The 17202-nt window shown below is 43.0% G+C and overlaps 1 protein-coding gene across 1 annotated transcript in view; it reads right to left on the bottom strand.

The window, feature by feature from the left end:
* The window catches only part of SYNE1 (spectrin repeat containing nuclear envelope protein 1), a 503300-nt gene that overhangs the window by 399842 nt on the left and 86256 nt on the right, over window positions 1-17202 (bottom strand). The window lies entirely within an intron of this gene.

Genomic DNA, 17202 nt, shown 5'->3' with positions numbered 1-17202 from the left:
GAACCAACGTGAAAGGCACATGGGCCCTTCTCTTCTCTGCCTGTAAGGGAACAATGCAACCATTGTACACCAACCTTTGTACACCAAGGAAACACCACTGATACTGACATGTATCTACACCACCAGCGCTTAGAACAGTGTTTGACCCATAGGAAGCATTTAGCAAATGTCACAATACTAATAATCATCATCACAGTAATAATGGGATATCCCTCTTCCCTCTCAAGAGCTTCTGCCTTGTATTCTTCCATTGATTTCTGTTGCAAGGCTCGATAATTCCTCTGCTCTCTCTCTCCAAAGTCCTTGCCAGTGTCTTTTTTTAATGGCATTTAAGTGCTTACTATGCACCAGGCACTCTACTAAGAACAGTGTTTAACATATAGTAAGCACTTAAATACCACCATTAATATAAAGATCTGGAATAAATACACAGTAACCAGGTTAGACACAGTCTATGTCCCATATGAGGCTCATAGCCTTAATCCCCATTTTACAGGTGAAAAAACTGAGGCACAGAGAAGTTAAGTTACTTGCCTGTAGTCACACAGCAGACAAGTGACTGCGCTAGTATTAGAACTCAGGTCCTCTGACTTCCAGGCCCAAGCTCTTCCCACTAGGTCACACAGCTGGTCTTCATGTCTTGACAATACTGCTATTCTATAGTGCCAATTCCTCGATGATTTCTTTGTACTAAGTGATGGTTATATGTTCTGATTCAAAACGAGTAATAATAATGTGAGCCTGTTGTTGGGTAGGAACTGTTTCTATATGTTGCTGACTTGTACTTCCCAAGTGTGTAGTACAGTGCTCTGCACACAGTAAGCTCTCAATAAATAGCTCCTCTCCCGCTAATCCCCTCACTGTGCCTCGTTCTCACCTGTCCCGCCATCAACCCCCGGCCCACATCATCCCCCTGGCCTGGAATGCCCTCCCTCCCCACATCCACTACGCTAGCTCTCTTCCTCCCTTCGAGGCCCTACTGAGAGCTCACCTCCTCCAGGAGGCCTTCCCAGACTGAGCCCCCTCCTTCCTCTCCCCCTCGCCCCCCTCTCCATCCCCAATGCCTTACCTCCTTCCCTTCCCCACAGCGCCTGTATATATGTTTGTACATATTTATTACTCTATTTATTAATTTATTTTACTTGTACATACCTATTCTATTTATTTTATTTTGTTAATATGTTTGGTTTTGTTCTCTGTCTCCCCCTTCTAGACTGTGAGCCCACTGTTGGGTAGGGACTGTCTCTATATGTTTCCAACTTGTACTTCCCAAGCGCTTAGGACAGTGCTCTGCACACAGTAAGCACTCAATAAATACGATTGATTGATTGATTGAATGAATGAATGAATAATAATATGACTGGTTAAGCGCTTACTATGTGCCAGGCACTGTACTAAGCACTGGGGTGGATACATGCAAATCGGGTGGGACAGGGTCTCAGTCTTAATCCCCATTTTACGGATGAGGTAACTGAGGCCCAGAGAAGTTAAGTGACTTGCCAAGGGTCACATAGCAGACCAGTAACTAGGACACTCTAAATCCTACCTTTAGAATAACTTCAAAGTAGAACCTCTACAAAGGACAGCATAAAAGAGTTATAAAAATGCATGCAGCAATGCTAAGACACTTATAGTGTTTTGCTAGCTATTACAAGAGCTTTTAACATCATCAGTCCATCAGGCTCTGTCAACTGCTAAGCAGATTTGGCTGTCCAGAGAAGCTTAGCCTACTCCATGATGGTGGGATGGAATTGAGGGTGCCCAATCTGACTTTTTTTCCTTCTCAATAGCAGAAAAGCAGAGCTAGGGAGTAGACATTTGACTGCAATCAGAATGTCACGATATAATCTCAACAACAAAGGCTGGCCCTTTATAGGCCAAGCACACCAATGCTACAGTCAATAATCAATCAATAGGTGGACCACGTGTTGGTAACCTATAGGTCTTTTCAGCCACAACAGCCCACATGAATACAATTCCATTTTCAGTAGCATCACCCTTAAGGACACCTAGAAATATGTCTGGGCTTAATTAAAAAATAATAATTCAGGTATCACTGGATTCCTTACTACCCATTCCTTGACCTTTCAGGATTCACTGAATAGAGACTAAGAAAGAAGGGAAGGAAGAATGAAAAACAAAAACACCTGGCCAAGCTTGGTGGAAACTGTCAACACTACCGGGTGAGTGTACTTCTGGGTTCTAACACCAAAGTAGATCCAAATTGCAGCCCCTAATCATCCCCCTTATATTGCAAACTTGTGCTCTCCAAACTCTAGACAGAAGATTAGTAAATTACTTTAATTCACTCCATTTACAAATGCACAGTTCCTGCAGTTAGTCTTTAGGCAGAATTGATCGTAACTCCGAAAAACGGGCAATCCAGATTTATTAAAACAAGAGCTATCCTAATGTTCCTAACAAAAGGCTATAAGCCCGTTGTTGGGTAGGGACCGTCTCTATAGGTTGCCAACTTGTACTTCCCAAGCGCTTAGTACAGTGCTCTGCACACAGTAAGCGCTCAATAACTACGATTGAATGAATGAATTAATTAATGAATGAGCATTATTGGCGGGTCATCATCACTGGTAGGTCTTTATAACAGTATTCAATTCCTCCTGTCTTTCAAGCATTCCCTCTCTACTGTACACTGACAATCTGGGTCACTGCCAGTGAGGGAGGCAGGATAAGAAAATTAAGGAAATGATAACATTCCTGTAACAATAAAATCATCTAATGAATTAACAGTATTTTTCGAGAGCTTCCTGAGCCTTAAGATGTTGGGACAGTACAACAGAAGACATAAAACCTGCCCACAGATATCTTACAATCTAATAGGAGAGGAAGATACGTACTTTAAAAATAGAAGGACTCAAATAGTAGAGTAGTAAAAAAGCACATAAAAGAGTGCAACAATGTTGTGAGTGCACATATAGTGTTGGGCATTATCCCATGCTCTGGCTATACTTTCCTGAGTACTTCGTATAATGCATCACACCCAGTGGGCATTCAATCAAGAATTTACTATTAGTAAGATGGTGCAGAAGTGCCAAGACTATAGTCAGCAGGCTATGACAAGGGGAAAAGAAAAAATAATCAGAAAAAGCCTCATCAAATAGGAGAAATTTCAGGAAGACTCTGAGATGGGGAGAGCTGTGGTCTGAAGTGGGATAGAATTCCAACCAAGCTGGTGTGAGGAGGGCATTGGAGAGCCTCTAGACAGTGGGCAGGTAATGTGTCTGTTTACTGTTGTACCATACCCTCCCAAGTGCTTAGTAAAGTGCTCTCTGCACACAGTAAGCACTCAATAAATACGACTGAATGAAGGAGAGTGTACAACAAAGCACAGGGAGTAGATTAGCTTGAGAGGAGTGAAAACTGTGAGCTAGGGTTTAGTGGAAGAAGACCATGGATAGGCAGGAAGGGGGAAACTGGTGGATGCCTTCCTCTCCCAATCTTATCTTTCCCTTCTTCCAATTCCCACTAAAATTATGCCTTGGAGGGCCAGAGAGGAGTGCATGTGGAGCTGTGGGTGTCACACTAATTATAATGAGAATTATAATGATGAGGTATTTATTCAGCAATTAATACATGCCAAGAACTCTATGTGGTGGGATATTTACAAGATGTAAAGATCAGATACAGCCCCTGCCCTACCCCAAACTCACTGGGCAGGAGAACAGGTACTTTGTTGCCCTTTTACAGGTGAGGAAACAGAGGCCCAGAAAGGTAAAAGGGCCTTGCTGGATCCTACAGCAGGATAGGGCAGAGCCAAGACAAGAACCCAGGTCTCCCGACTCCCAGTTCGTGCTTCTTCCATAAAGACACAGCTGCAGCCTGAAATATACCCAGGGGAAATGAGACATGAGTCTGCGTTTCATGGTAGAACATAGAAGGGTATGATGGTACACAACCCCTGAGAATGACAGCTCTATTCCAAGAACACTGACAGATTTTTCAGGTTAGCATGTTTCCTCTATTTTCTAGCTAGACTCAGGGATCACAGCTTTTCGGACTGGAACTTGTGATGTCTGTCAGTTGCTATTCATGCTTTACCTCTCTTTTCCAAATCCCAAAATAAAAGTTGCTATTCATGCTTTACCTCTCTTTTCCAAATCCCAAAATAAAAGTGGCTGCTTTAATATTATTAGTCAAACTATCTAAATAATCAAAATTGTTTCAAGTTGACTATAAAACTAGACCTTCAGGATATACACCTATGTCACTGAATGAGGACCTACTAATTATGTCCACTTGAACAAGAGTTCAACTCCAGTTTTGATTCTTTTTCTCCAAAATGTAAACCACTGATCGTAAATTTGCTTCATGTTCTATAAATGCCATTTGTGCAATAATAAACATCTTTGCTTTCATCTTTGCTCTGAAGTTTTCAAAATTGCAAAACCAATTTAGCATTCAGAGCATTTGTGAATTTTTTTAGAAAAAAAATAAAATAGCTGATCTACAAGAAAAATATTTTACAGTGAGAAGTTTCATTGATTTAAAACTGAAAAAGAAAAATCACAGCTCTGGAGACTTTTCTTCTAAATTGAAAGCATGTTATTCACTACTGGTATGATATAATATTTTTAGCACCACCACCCCTGTCAAAGCTTAAAAGTCTTTGTTCAAAAAGACATACAGTTTTTCAGTGTCCACAAAATAAAGACATTTTTTTGTTAGATTATTGACAACTTTATAAATTCAGTAACAGACCCAAAGAAATAAAGAGGAGCACAGACTGTTACAAAGCTAGTGGCTAATACCAAAGGTAAAGTTTCACACCCCAGAATGTTCTAATGAAGCAATTTCCTAGAGGGTCTTTTTGTTACACTTTAATATAGCATTTAAATAATGGCTATATACTGCACACTAACTCCTTGGTTAGCTCAGAGCCATAAACCTCAGGGAGACTAGAACACAATGGCAGGATAAAAAAAAGGGGTGAACGATTTAATTCAAGTCACTAAAAATAACTCATATCCAAAACTTACTGCAAAGGGAGCAGTCTGAAATGGCAATAAAGCTTTGGTTAGGATCCAGGTCATTCCGCAGAGTAAAGCTTCCATTAAAAAAGTTCTACAATGCACTGCGGAAACAATCCAAAAACTAGACTACTTAACTGAAACATCCATCCTATAGAGTGCCCTCTCCTTCACCAGCAAATAATTCTGTCAAAGGCACTATCTTCTAATGAGAAGAGCAAAAATGTGAACAGCATGAAATCCTGCAGTTCGTGTCACATTTATTGTCATCCTCATTCTTTATACTTTTGCTTTATCTTTCCTTATGGATCCATTGCCAACCCCCTGCCTTGCCTTACTTTTCAACTGGGAACTGTCTGTGGGCCAGGCATAGGGTCCTACCTAGTTCTCCTATGCATTTATTTTCCAGTGCTCAGTACAGTGATTTGCACATAGTAGGAGTTTAATAAATACTATTACTACCGAGAGTCAGGGCAGCTGGGTTCTAATTCTGACTGTCATTTGCCTGCTGTGCGTTCTTGAGCAAAGATGCAACTTCTCTGTGCTTACGTTTCTCATCTCTAAAATGGGAAAACTACAACTGTTCTTCCTCCCTCTTAGACTGTGAAACCGGGACTATGTCCCATCTGGTTACTTCATATCAACCTCACTACCTGACACTTAGTAAGCACTTAATAAGGATCACCATTATTATTAGAATGGATTTTAATCTGCAGTATCTTCATCAAAAATGAAAATGGTTTGAAAAATATAGCTGTTATCTTGAATAGTAAATGGTGAAGACTGTAAACTCATTGTGGGCAGGGAATTTCTAGACTGTGAGCCCGTTGCTGGGTAGGGACCATCTCTGTATGTCGCTGACTTGTACTTCCCAAGTGCTTAGTACAGGCCTCTGCACACAGTAAGCGCTCACTAAATACGATTAAATGAATGAATGTGTCGGTTTACTGCTATATTGTACTCTCCCAAGTGCTTAGTACAGAGCCTTGCACACAGTAAGCATTGAGTAAATATGATTGATTGAATGAATGAATGAAATTACACTGAAATCTAGCAGCTATCAAAGAGCAAGGTGTTATGATGCGTTAAACTATAATTTGAGACATTGAAGATTCAGAGTCAAGCCCTCTGGGATTATTATAACAGATAAACTACAAAAACAGAGTACACTTGAAAATATATTTTTGCATTTGCATATAATAATAATAATGTTGGTATTTGTCAAGCCTTTACTATGTGCAAAGCACTGTTCTAAGCACTGGGGAGGATACCAGGTGATCAGGTTGTCCCACATGGGGCTCACACTCTTAATCCCCATTTTACAGATGAGGTAACTGAGGCACAGAGAGGCCAGTGACTTGCCCAAAGTCACACATCTGACAAGTGGCGGAGCCGGGATTTGAACCGATGACCTCTGACTCCCAAGCCCGTGCTCTTTCCATTGAGCCACGCTGCTTCTCTAATACAAACAGTGTATTATATTGTACAGTGTATTGTATTCTCTAATACAAACATAAAGCACACCATGCAGGTTATACTGTAGCAAAAATATCACCTGCTTCTTTAGACAGTACGCTTGTTGTGGGTTGGGAACGTGTCTGCCAACTCTATTATATCTTATTCTCCCAACCGTATAGCTCAGTGCTCTGCACCTAGTAAGTACTCAATAAATACCATTGATTCTGCTCTAAAAGGGCACAAACCTAGTGAGTAAAATAAAACCATAGTTCCATTATCTCAGCCAATAATGGGAACTAATAAATACTTGAAAAGGTCTGGCACCCCATCCAGGGTAGGAGAGGTTCAGATGCAAGAGTCCTCCAAACCCCATCGCAAGCAACACATTCATTTGTGGGATCTTGAGACCTGGATTTCTGCTGCTAATCTTTCACATGGTTGTACTTGGTGAACTGTCACTTAAAATGTTGTTCCTGCCATCAAGACAAAGTCCTGCAGCACACTGCTTGCGAGGAACGTCAAGTCCGAAAACCCAATTTAAAAAGAATGGTGGAAAAATGGGAGATTTGGGAAGGTTTGAGACCTCGGGGGGAATTCATAAACACATGACTGGTTATCAGGAAATGAGAGAAAACAGAACATTTCTTTAGGTGAAGGAATGTAAAGAGAAAAGTGGGGGCCTGGGAGGGGACGAGACAACAGACATTCATAAATCCAGGCTAACCCAGTTAGCATTAATTTGTGATTAGGTGGTTGAAAATAGCATTCTCTTCTCTGCATCCCAAGTGAAGCAGTTCTGATGGGAAGCTGCTCCGCCCAGCCAGGGCTGGCTCTCAACCCCAGAAGCGAAAGACTGAAAAGCCACCTGCGTTTGGCAAGACCCAGATTACTCAGCAACCATTCCTCAGACTCTGCTAAAGCAATTTTCACCAGGCTACTTTTCGAGCATTTCTAATTAGAGAGTCCACTGCTCGCAAGAATATGGCTTACAGCCAGAGACCAGTTCAAAGGAACCATGCAGAGAAAGAGGAAATGCATTCCCTCCCCTGGGTATGGAAAAACACATTGTTTATGCAATTTCAATTTCAGCTCTATGAAGTACGATGGTGGATTATTGAATTCTATGATGTTTTTCCAGAAGCCATGACTCCTTATTTTCAACTCATTCAGGAATATGTAACTTTTAAACAAGGACTCCATGACTTTCCTTCAGAAACATGTACTACCTGGACTAGTGGAAAGAGCACAGGCCTGAGAGTCACAGTGTCTAGGTTCTGATCCTGGCTCTGCCACTTGTGTGACCTTGGGCAAGCCACTTAATTTCTCTGGGCCTCAGTTTCCTCAACTGTAAAATGGGGATTAAGTCTGTGAGCCCTATGGGGTACAGGGACTACAGGGACTGTGTCCACCTCAATTTTCATGTATTCATTCAATCGTATTCAAGTGCTCAATAAATACGATTGATGATGATGATTTATTCAGAGCTTACTGTGTGCAGAGCACTGTACTAAGTGCTTGTTTCTACCTCAGTGCTTAGTACAGTGCCTGGCACATAGTAAGCATTTACCAAATACCATTATTATTATCATCAAACATAACTTGTTTCCACTAGCAAAATAAAACACATCAAAATCTAATTCTGCCCACTGGGAAGGGAGAAAAAGTAAAGAGAAGGCAGAGAAATCATCACTCCTCTGTGCTCCATCATAAAACAGAAAGGCCCAGGCCTGGGAAGAGAACTGCAGGGCAGGAAGCAGAGACACAATGTCCCCCTGACACCTCGAAGCTACTGAAGCATTCTCGGAGGAGGCTGCCTCCTCTGCCAATCGTAGGAAAGCCCCACTTTGCAAGAAGAGGGCCAAATCTCCTAGGCAAGAAGCTAGGAGCCCTCAGATAGTTGGTTTTCCTGGGCTGGGTTTTTCAGATGAGCTCTTGGCTGCAACCACACGATACAAAGACTGGTCTAGTGGGCAGAACATGGGCCTGGGAATCAGAAAGACCTGGGTTCTCTTCATGGCTCCCCAACTTGTCTGCTACATGACCTTGGGCAAGTCAGTTAACTTCTCTGGGTCTCAATTACCTCATCCGTAAATTAAGATTGAATCCTCCTCCCTCCAATTTAGATTGAACCCTATGTGGGACAGGGATTGTATCCAACCTGATTATCTTGTATCTACTCCAGTGCTTAGATATTTTCATATAAGTACTCAACAAATACCATAAAAATATATAGGCAGTGACCCCAAATCTAATTTCATGAAGCAGTATCAATCAGGTACCAAAACTATTGTGTGGCTGCATCCGTGGCTCATTGGAAAGAACCTGGGCTTTGGAGTCAGAGGTCATGGGTTCAAATCCCAGCTCCGCCAATTGTCAGCTGTGTGACTTTGGGTAAGTCACTTCACTTCTCTGAGCCTGAGTTCTCTCATCTGTAAAATGGGGATGAAGACTGTGAGCCCCCAGTGGGACAACCTGATCCTCTCCCTCTAGACTGTGAGCCCATTGTTGAGTAGGGACAGTCTCTATATGTTGCCAACTTGTACTTCCCAAGCTCTTAGTACAGTGCTCTGCACACAGTAAGTGCTCAATAAATACGATTGAATGAATGAATATTATACTCTTTCCAGTACTTAGTACGGCAAACATGTCCTCTAATTCCGTTGCACTGTACTCTCCCAAGCGCTTACTACAGTGCTCTGCTCAGGGAAAGTGCTCAATAAATACCACTGATTGACTGATTCCAGCTATGCTGCCTGCCCTCAGGGACTTACAGTATAGCAGAGTTAATCTAAAATGCTTGGTTTAATCATAATGATGGATGTAATAAAGACCAACTTCATGTAGCTCCTCCAAGTATCCTTGTTGTCACTGTACTAGAAAGACTACTGGGTTGTATGGTCCCATTTTGACCCAGAAATAATCTTTCTTACATCCTTCATCTAAAATCAAAGGAGAAACTTTCGGCTTGAAACCAACATGAACTTGTGGAGGAATATAAGCTTGTTTCCTGCAGAGAAGTAGAACTTGAACTAGAGGGAGGGAATGTGGTCTAATGGATGGATACAGAAGTCAGGACTCCTGAGCTCTAGTCTCTGCTCTGCCACTGGACAGCTGTGTTGTGGGCCGGGAATGTGTGTGCTATATTGTTATACTGTACTCTCCAGTGCTCTGCACAAAGTGCTCAATAAATATGATTGACTGACTGTGCCCCCAGACAAACCACTTTACTGTTCTAGGCCTCAGCTCACCCGCAAAATTTGATATTAATGCCTGACTCTCCTTATAGCATAGGGTTTGTTGTGAAAATAAAGTGGGATAATAAAAAACTTAAAACTACAAAAATTTAAGGTACCATTATCATTATCTGAATTACTATTTTCATTTGATTTTATTAAGGTACTTGATAAGTGCTTTCTATGTGCCAAGCACTGTTCTAAGCTCTGGGATACATACAAGTTAACCAGGTTGGACGCAGTCTCTGTCCCACTGTGGGGTTCATAGTGAGAGGGAGTAGGATTTAATACCCATTTTATGGATAGCTGAGGGCCAGAGAAGTTAAGTCACTTGCTCAAGGTCACATAGCAGACACATAGCAGAGCCGGGATTAGAACACAAGTCCTCTTGGCACCCAGGCCCATGCTCTTTCCACTAGGTCACGCTGCTTGTCTATCATTATTATTTCCCTCCTGCAGCTTCTGTGGTATGTGGTAGCCTCCTCAAGAGGTCAAACAGAGGAAAGGGGATTGTTCAAAAATGACGAATAATTTGCAAATAAACAGCTATATTCTCCTGTACTCTAGTAAATAACATTTCACTTTAAAACGACTGAACAGCTATGTATAGAACTGAAATGAAATGAAAAAGAACTCTAACTGCATTGTTTTAAAATCTCAACCGTGGAAACATTGTTTACATAGTTGTGACATAAAAGAAGGAACTTTTATTGATTTAATATGATAGCCAGTGTGAAATCACTGCAATGCATTGATAAATGAGGGGTCCGTGAATACTGATTCATTAAACTGACACTTTATTTTATTAAGTCTCAGCCAGACCATAGGGGGTTCAAGACAGTAGTGTGCTACTGTTCCTGAGTCATCTGGATAATTCCCACTACCTGAAATCACCCCACAGTCCCTGACCCACATTGGACTGAGTCCAAGAGGACAGGAGAACAGGTACTTCATCCCCATTTTACAGATGACAAAACTGAGACACAGAGAAGTTACATGACTGGCTCAAGATCTCACAGCAGACAAATAAGAGCCAAAACTAGAATCCAGGTATGGTTCATCATCAGGTAAAATCTTAAGATTGGAAAGTACTGTATGACTTTTCAATAAAGTGGATGAATTTACAAATGTGGCAAGGCACTGATGGAGAGAGGAGTTCAAAGACGTGAAGAGGTGTTCAGGTGTCAGATTGCTACAAGAAACTTTAAAAGAAAAAAGATGGTAGATGTTCAATCTGCATTGAGCAGATTCTATTCAAAAGTTTAAAAACCAAAAATACCATCAAAAGAACTAATGTAACCTAGGATCAAACAGCCAAAGCACACAATTCTTATTGCAATTATGCTACAGAACAATGCAGTGGTGGGGGGTACAAACACTATGATACTGTTGCTTCAAAATGTCCTTGGAAGCACATCTGAAAATCTAAGTTGGTAGGAAGCATTCATTAGAGATAAGAATGTTAAACGATGTATGAGACATTCATATTGAGCCTTTTGTAGGCTGTCCTGTATCAACAAACCAGTTATCTAACTAGAATGAAGAGTTCAAAAATCAGGGTGCTTCACAGTAGGAATACAGAAAGTAACTGTCCTAATCAGTAAATAATAGTTCAGGCAGAGTAGTGTATTAAGTGTTCATTTGCTTCTATGACTTCATCTACCATCACTACATGGATGATTCACAAAACTCCATCTCCAACCACCTTGATACAGCTCCTTCTCTGCAGTCTCCTATTTCATCCTGCCTTCAGGACATCTCTATTTATATGTTCCACTGAAACTTCAAATTTAACACGACCAAAGGAAAATTCCTCTTCTTCCTACCCAAACCCATTTCTCCCCATGACTTTGCCACTGCTGTATGCAACACCACCTTCCAAACTGTCTCCAAGTCCCATAACCTTGGCTTCATCCTCTACTCATCTCTTTCACTCAATCCACATAGTCAAACTGCCACCAAATCATGTCAGGTCTACCTTCACACCATTTATCTGAGAAGCAGCACGGCTCAATGAAAAGAGCATGGGCTTTGGAGTCAGAGGTCATGGGTTCAAATCCCGGCTCCGCCAACTTTGTGACTTTGGGCAAGTCACTTAACTTCTCTGTGCATCAGTTAACTAATCTGTAAAATGGGGATTAAAACTGTGAGCCCCCCATGGGACAACCTGATCGCCTTGTAACCTCCCCAGCACTTAGAACAGTGCTTTGCGCATAGTTAAGTGCTTAACAAATACCATCATCATTATTATTGCTATTTCTAGTATCTGCCCTTTCCCCTCCATCTAAACTTCTACAATGCTGATCCAAGTATTTATCCTGCCTTGACTACTGCATCAGCCTCCTCATTAACCATTCTGTCTCCTACCTCTCCCCACTCCAGTCCATACTTCACTCTGCTACTTGGATCATTTTCCTTAAATAAAAAAAAATCAACCACCCCTCAAAAACCTCCCATGGTTGTGCATTCACCTCCAGATCAGATACAAACTCCGTACCATGAGCATTAATGAACTGAATCAGCTTTCTCACTCCTAGCTTACCTCACTGCTCTACCACAATCTAGCTCCGCACAATTTGCTCCTCCCACACTAACTCACTGTATGTCAAACTCATCTGTCTTGCATCCAACCTCTTGCCAACATTTTCCCTCTGGCCCAGAATTCCTTGCCCTTTCACATCCAACACATCACCACCACTCTCCCCATGGTCAAAACTCTCTTAAAAATCACATCTCCTCCAAGAGCCTTTCTCTGACTAAACCCTCACTTCCACCCTCTATTAACCCTCCCTTCTGCCTTCCCTAGGCATAGGAGTCTGTACTCTTTAAACTCCCTTTGACATTCATCCCTCAGGGCTTACATACAGGGCTTAATACAATTCATCCCACAGGGCTTCATACACACTCATCCTATCCCACCTGATTACTGCATCAGCCTTCTTGCTGACCTCCCAGCTTCTTGTCTCTCATCATCAATCGTATTTATTGAGCGCTTACTATGTGCAGAGCACTGTACTAAGCGCTTGGAAAGTACAAATTGGCAACATATAGAGACAGTCCCTACCCAACAGTGGGCTCACAGTCTAAAAGGGGGAGACAGAGAGCAAAACCAAATGGCAGCAAACCTTGTGACTCCCAGGCCCCTACCCTGTCCCTACGCAGCAGACAAATGGCAGCAAACCTTGTGACTCCCAGTCCTTCTACCCTGTCCCCATGCAGCAGACAAACGGCAGCAAACCTTGTGACTCCCAGGCCCCTACCCTGTCATCATCAATCGTATTTACTGAGCACTTACTATGTGCAGAGCACTGTACTAAGCGCTTGGGAAGTACAAATTGGCAACATATAGAGACAGTCCCTACCCAACAGTGGGCTCACAGTCTAAAACGGGGAGACAGAGAACAAAACCAAATGGCAGCAAACCTTGTGACTCCCAGGCCCCTACCCTGTCCCCATGCAGCAGACAAATGGAAGCAAACATTGTGACTCCCAGGCCCCTACCCTGTTATCATCAATCGTATTTATTGAGCGCTTACTATGTGCAGAGCACTGTACTAAGCGCTTGGGAAGTACAAATTGGCAACGTATAGAGACAGTCCCTACCCAACAGTGGGCTCACAGTCTAAAAGGGGGAGACAGAGAACAAAACCAAATGGCAGCAAACCTTGTGACTCCCAGGCCCCTACCCTGTCATCATCAATCGTATTTATTGAGCGCTTACTATGTGCAGAGCACTGTACTAAGCGCTTCGGAAGTACAAATTGGCAACATATAGAGACAGTCCCTACCCAACAGTGGGCTCACAGTCTAAAAGGGGGAGACAGAGAGCAAAACCAAATGGCAGCAAACCTTGTGACTCCCAGGCCCCTACCCTCTCATCATCAATCATATTTATTGAGCGCTTAGTATGTGCAGATCACTGTACTAAGCGCTTGGAAAGTACAAATTGGCAACATATAGAGACAGTCCCTACCCAACAGTGGGCTCACTGTCTAAAAGGGGGAGACAGGTAACAAAACCAAATGGCAGCAAACCTTGTGACTCCCAGGCCCCTACCCAGTCCCCATGCAGCAGACAAATGGAAGCAAACCTTGTGACTCCCAGGCCCCTACCCTGTCATCATCATGCACAGAGAAATTAAGTGACTTGCCCAACATCACACAGCTGAAAGTGGCAGAGCTGGGATAAGAACCCATGACCTCTGACTCCCAAGCCCATGATCTTTCCATTGAGCCACGTTGCTGTGCTGCCCTTGCATCTGGAGTTATACCTTTTATTCACCTTACCCTCAGTCTCACAGCACTCTAGTACATTTATTTTAATACCTGCCTTTTCTTCTAAACTTTAAGATCCTTGTGGGTAGGGAACAGCTCTACCAAATCTGCTACACTATATTCTCCCAAGCACTTAGTATGGTGCTCTGCACACAGTTGATTAATTGAGGAAAGATCCTGGAATTGAAAATGGGAGTTCCAATTAGGATATTCAAAGAACATGCCCTTGGTTCAAGATGTAATCACACTGCCTGAACTGAAATTTTGCTGCCTTCACCCTCTGACACACCTCCCCCAAAATCTAACTTTTCCCTTAAATGGGAAATGTTCAAGTCATCCTAAGCATCTTATTAAGACAAAAAAAATTAAGAATGTTAAAACCATCTTACATTTATCAAAACTATTCTTTATACACGGCCCAATAGATGGGTCATATTCATATCAATCGTATCATTCCAGTGGTAGCCATTTCAAGAACAGTGAGAATGTCCTAAGAACTTTCATTCTGAAATTTTCTGGTGTATCCCTACAGGAACCTCAGTCACAAGAACAAGGAAACTAGATCAGTGAAGTGCCACTGCTACTCTCTACCTAACCAGCAGCAGATGTCCTACCTTCAGGACATCTCCATCTGGATGTCTGCCTGCCACCTAAAATTCAACATGTCCAAGACTGAACTCCTTGTCTTCTCTCCCAAACCCTGCCCTCTCCCTGACTTTCCCATCGCTATTGACGGCACTACCATCCTTCCCGTCTCACAAGCCCGCAAACTTGGTGTCATCCTCGACTCCGCTCTCTCGTTCACCCCTCACATCCAAGCCATCACCAAAACCTACCGGTCTCAGCTCCGCAACATTGCCAAGATCCGCCCTTTCCTCTCCATCCAAACCGCTACCCTGCTCGTTCAAGCTCTCATCGTATCCCGTCTGGATTACTGTATCAGCCTCCTCTCCGATCTCCCATCCTCCTGTCTCTCCCCACTTCAATACATACTTCACATCGCTGCCCCGATTGTCTTTGTCCAGAAACGCTCTGGGTATGTTACTCCCCTCGTCAAAAATCTCCAGTGGCTACCAATCAACCTACACATCAGGCAAAAACTCCTCACCCTCGGCTTCAAGGCTGTCCATCGCTTCGTCCCCTCCTACCGCACCTCCCTTCTCTCCTTCTACAGCCCAGCCCACACCCTAGGCTCCTCTGCCGCTAATCTCCTCACCGTGCTTCATTCTCGCCTGTCCCACCGTCGACCCCCGGCCCACGTCCTCCCCCTGGCCTGGAATGCCCTCCCTCCACACATCCGCCAAGCTAGCTCTCTTCCTCCCTTCAAAGCCCTACTGAGAGCTCACCTTCTCCAGGAGGCCCTCCCAGACTGAGCCCCCTCCCTCCTCTCCGCCTCCCCACGCCAGTCTAAACTTCACTCTGCTCTCTACAGCATTTTTTGTTTTTCCAAGTTTTCCCACTCCTCAAGAAACTCCAGTGGTTGCCCATCTACTTCTGCATCAAATAGAAACTCCTCACCATTGCCTTTACATCACTCAATCACTTTGCCCCCTCCTACCTCACCTGGCTACTTTCCTACTACAACCCAGACTGCACACATCACTCCTCTAATGCTAACCTTCTCACTATGCCTCAAGATGACCACTCACCCTCCCGCCTCAGTCCTGGAGCTTCCTCCCTCCTCAAATCTGAAAGACAATTCCTCTCCCCCTCTTCAAAGCTTTATTAAGGGCACATCTTCCCCAAAAGGCCTTCCCTGACTAAGCCCCAGTCTCCTCATCTCCCCGTCCCTTCTGACTTGCTCCCTTTGTCCATTCCCTCTCCCAGCTCCATAGAATTTATGCACATATCTGTAATTTATTTATATTAACATCTGTCTCCCCCCCACCTCAGGCTGTAAGCTTATTATGGGCAGGAAATGTGTCTGTTTATTGTTGTATTGTTCCCTCCCAAGTGCATAGTGCTCAATAAATGTGACTGAATGAATGAATATAATAATAATAATGGTATTTGTTATGCACTTACTATGTGCAAAGCACTGTTCTAAGCGCTGGGGAGGTTACAAGGTGATCAGGTTGTCCCACGGAGGGTTCACAGTCTTCATCCCCATTTTACAGATGAGGTAACTGAGGCACAGAGAAGTTAAGTGACTTGCCCAAAGTTACAGGGCTGACAAGTGTTGGAGCCGGGATTTGAACCCATGACCTCTGACTCCAAAGCCTGTGCTCTTTTCCACTGAGCCACGCTGCTTCTCATATAGCCTTACACCATGCCATTTCCTCTATCTGTATTTATTTCTATGTCTTTCTCCCCCTCTAGACTGTAAGCTCCTAGTGGACAGCTACCAGCTCCATTGTATTTCATTCTCCCTAGCACATAATATAGTGCTGTGCATACAGTTAACACTCAGTACTACTACTACTAATAATAATTGTGGCATTTGTTAAGTGTTTACTATGTGCCAGGCACTGTACTAAGCTCTGGGGTGAATACAAGCTAATTGGGTTGGACACAGTCCATGTCCCACATGGGGCTCACAATCTCAATCCCCATTTTGCAGATGAGGTAACTGAGGCACAGAGAAGTGAAGTGACCTGCCCAATGTCACACAACAAAGTGGTGGAGCCAGGACTGGAACCCACAGCCTTCTGACTCCCAGGCATGTGCTCTAATCAATACATCATGCTAATATCATTGACGGACTGAATGGAGTATCCTGCCTTCAAGTAGTTTACAATCTAAAGGGGGAAGTAGTCATTGAAATGATTTGAAGCTAGTAGGAAAGGAAAAAAGGGGATCTGTACATGAATAAGAGTTTAGGTAATAGGGAAGATTTGTATGGCAGAGCTACCAAAGGTTGAAAGTACACAAATGTTCAGGTGGAGCTGAAGGACTGAAGGAGCAGATGGCAAGGATATAACCTGGGTGAGAATAAAAATTAATCTGGCAAAGCCTTCTGCTGGTAATGTGTGATTTCAAGAGAGGTTTGATGAGGTAAACAGTCCTTTATGTGGCTGATTTGAAGGGGGAGAAAGTAATAACTGTGGTCAGTCCATTCATTCATTCATTCATTCAATTGTATTTATTGAGCGCTTACTGTGTGCAGAGCACTGTACTAAGTGCTTGGGAAGTACAAGTTGGCAACATATAGAGATGGTCCCTACCCAACAGTGGGCTCACAGTCTAGAAGGGGGAGACAGAGAACAAAACAAAACATATTAACAAAATAAAATAATTAGAATAAATATGTAC

The sequence above is a fragment of the Tachyglossus aculeatus genome, chromosome 2 (assembly GCF_015852505.1).
Source record: "Tachyglossus aculeatus isolate mTacAcu1 chromosome 2, mTacAcu1.pri, whole genome shotgun sequence".
Classification (NCBI taxonomy): Eukaryota; Metazoa; Chordata; class Mammalia; order Monotremata; family Tachyglossidae; genus Tachyglossus; species Tachyglossus aculeatus.
This window is presented reverse-complemented; position numbering and strand designations above follow the sequence as displayed.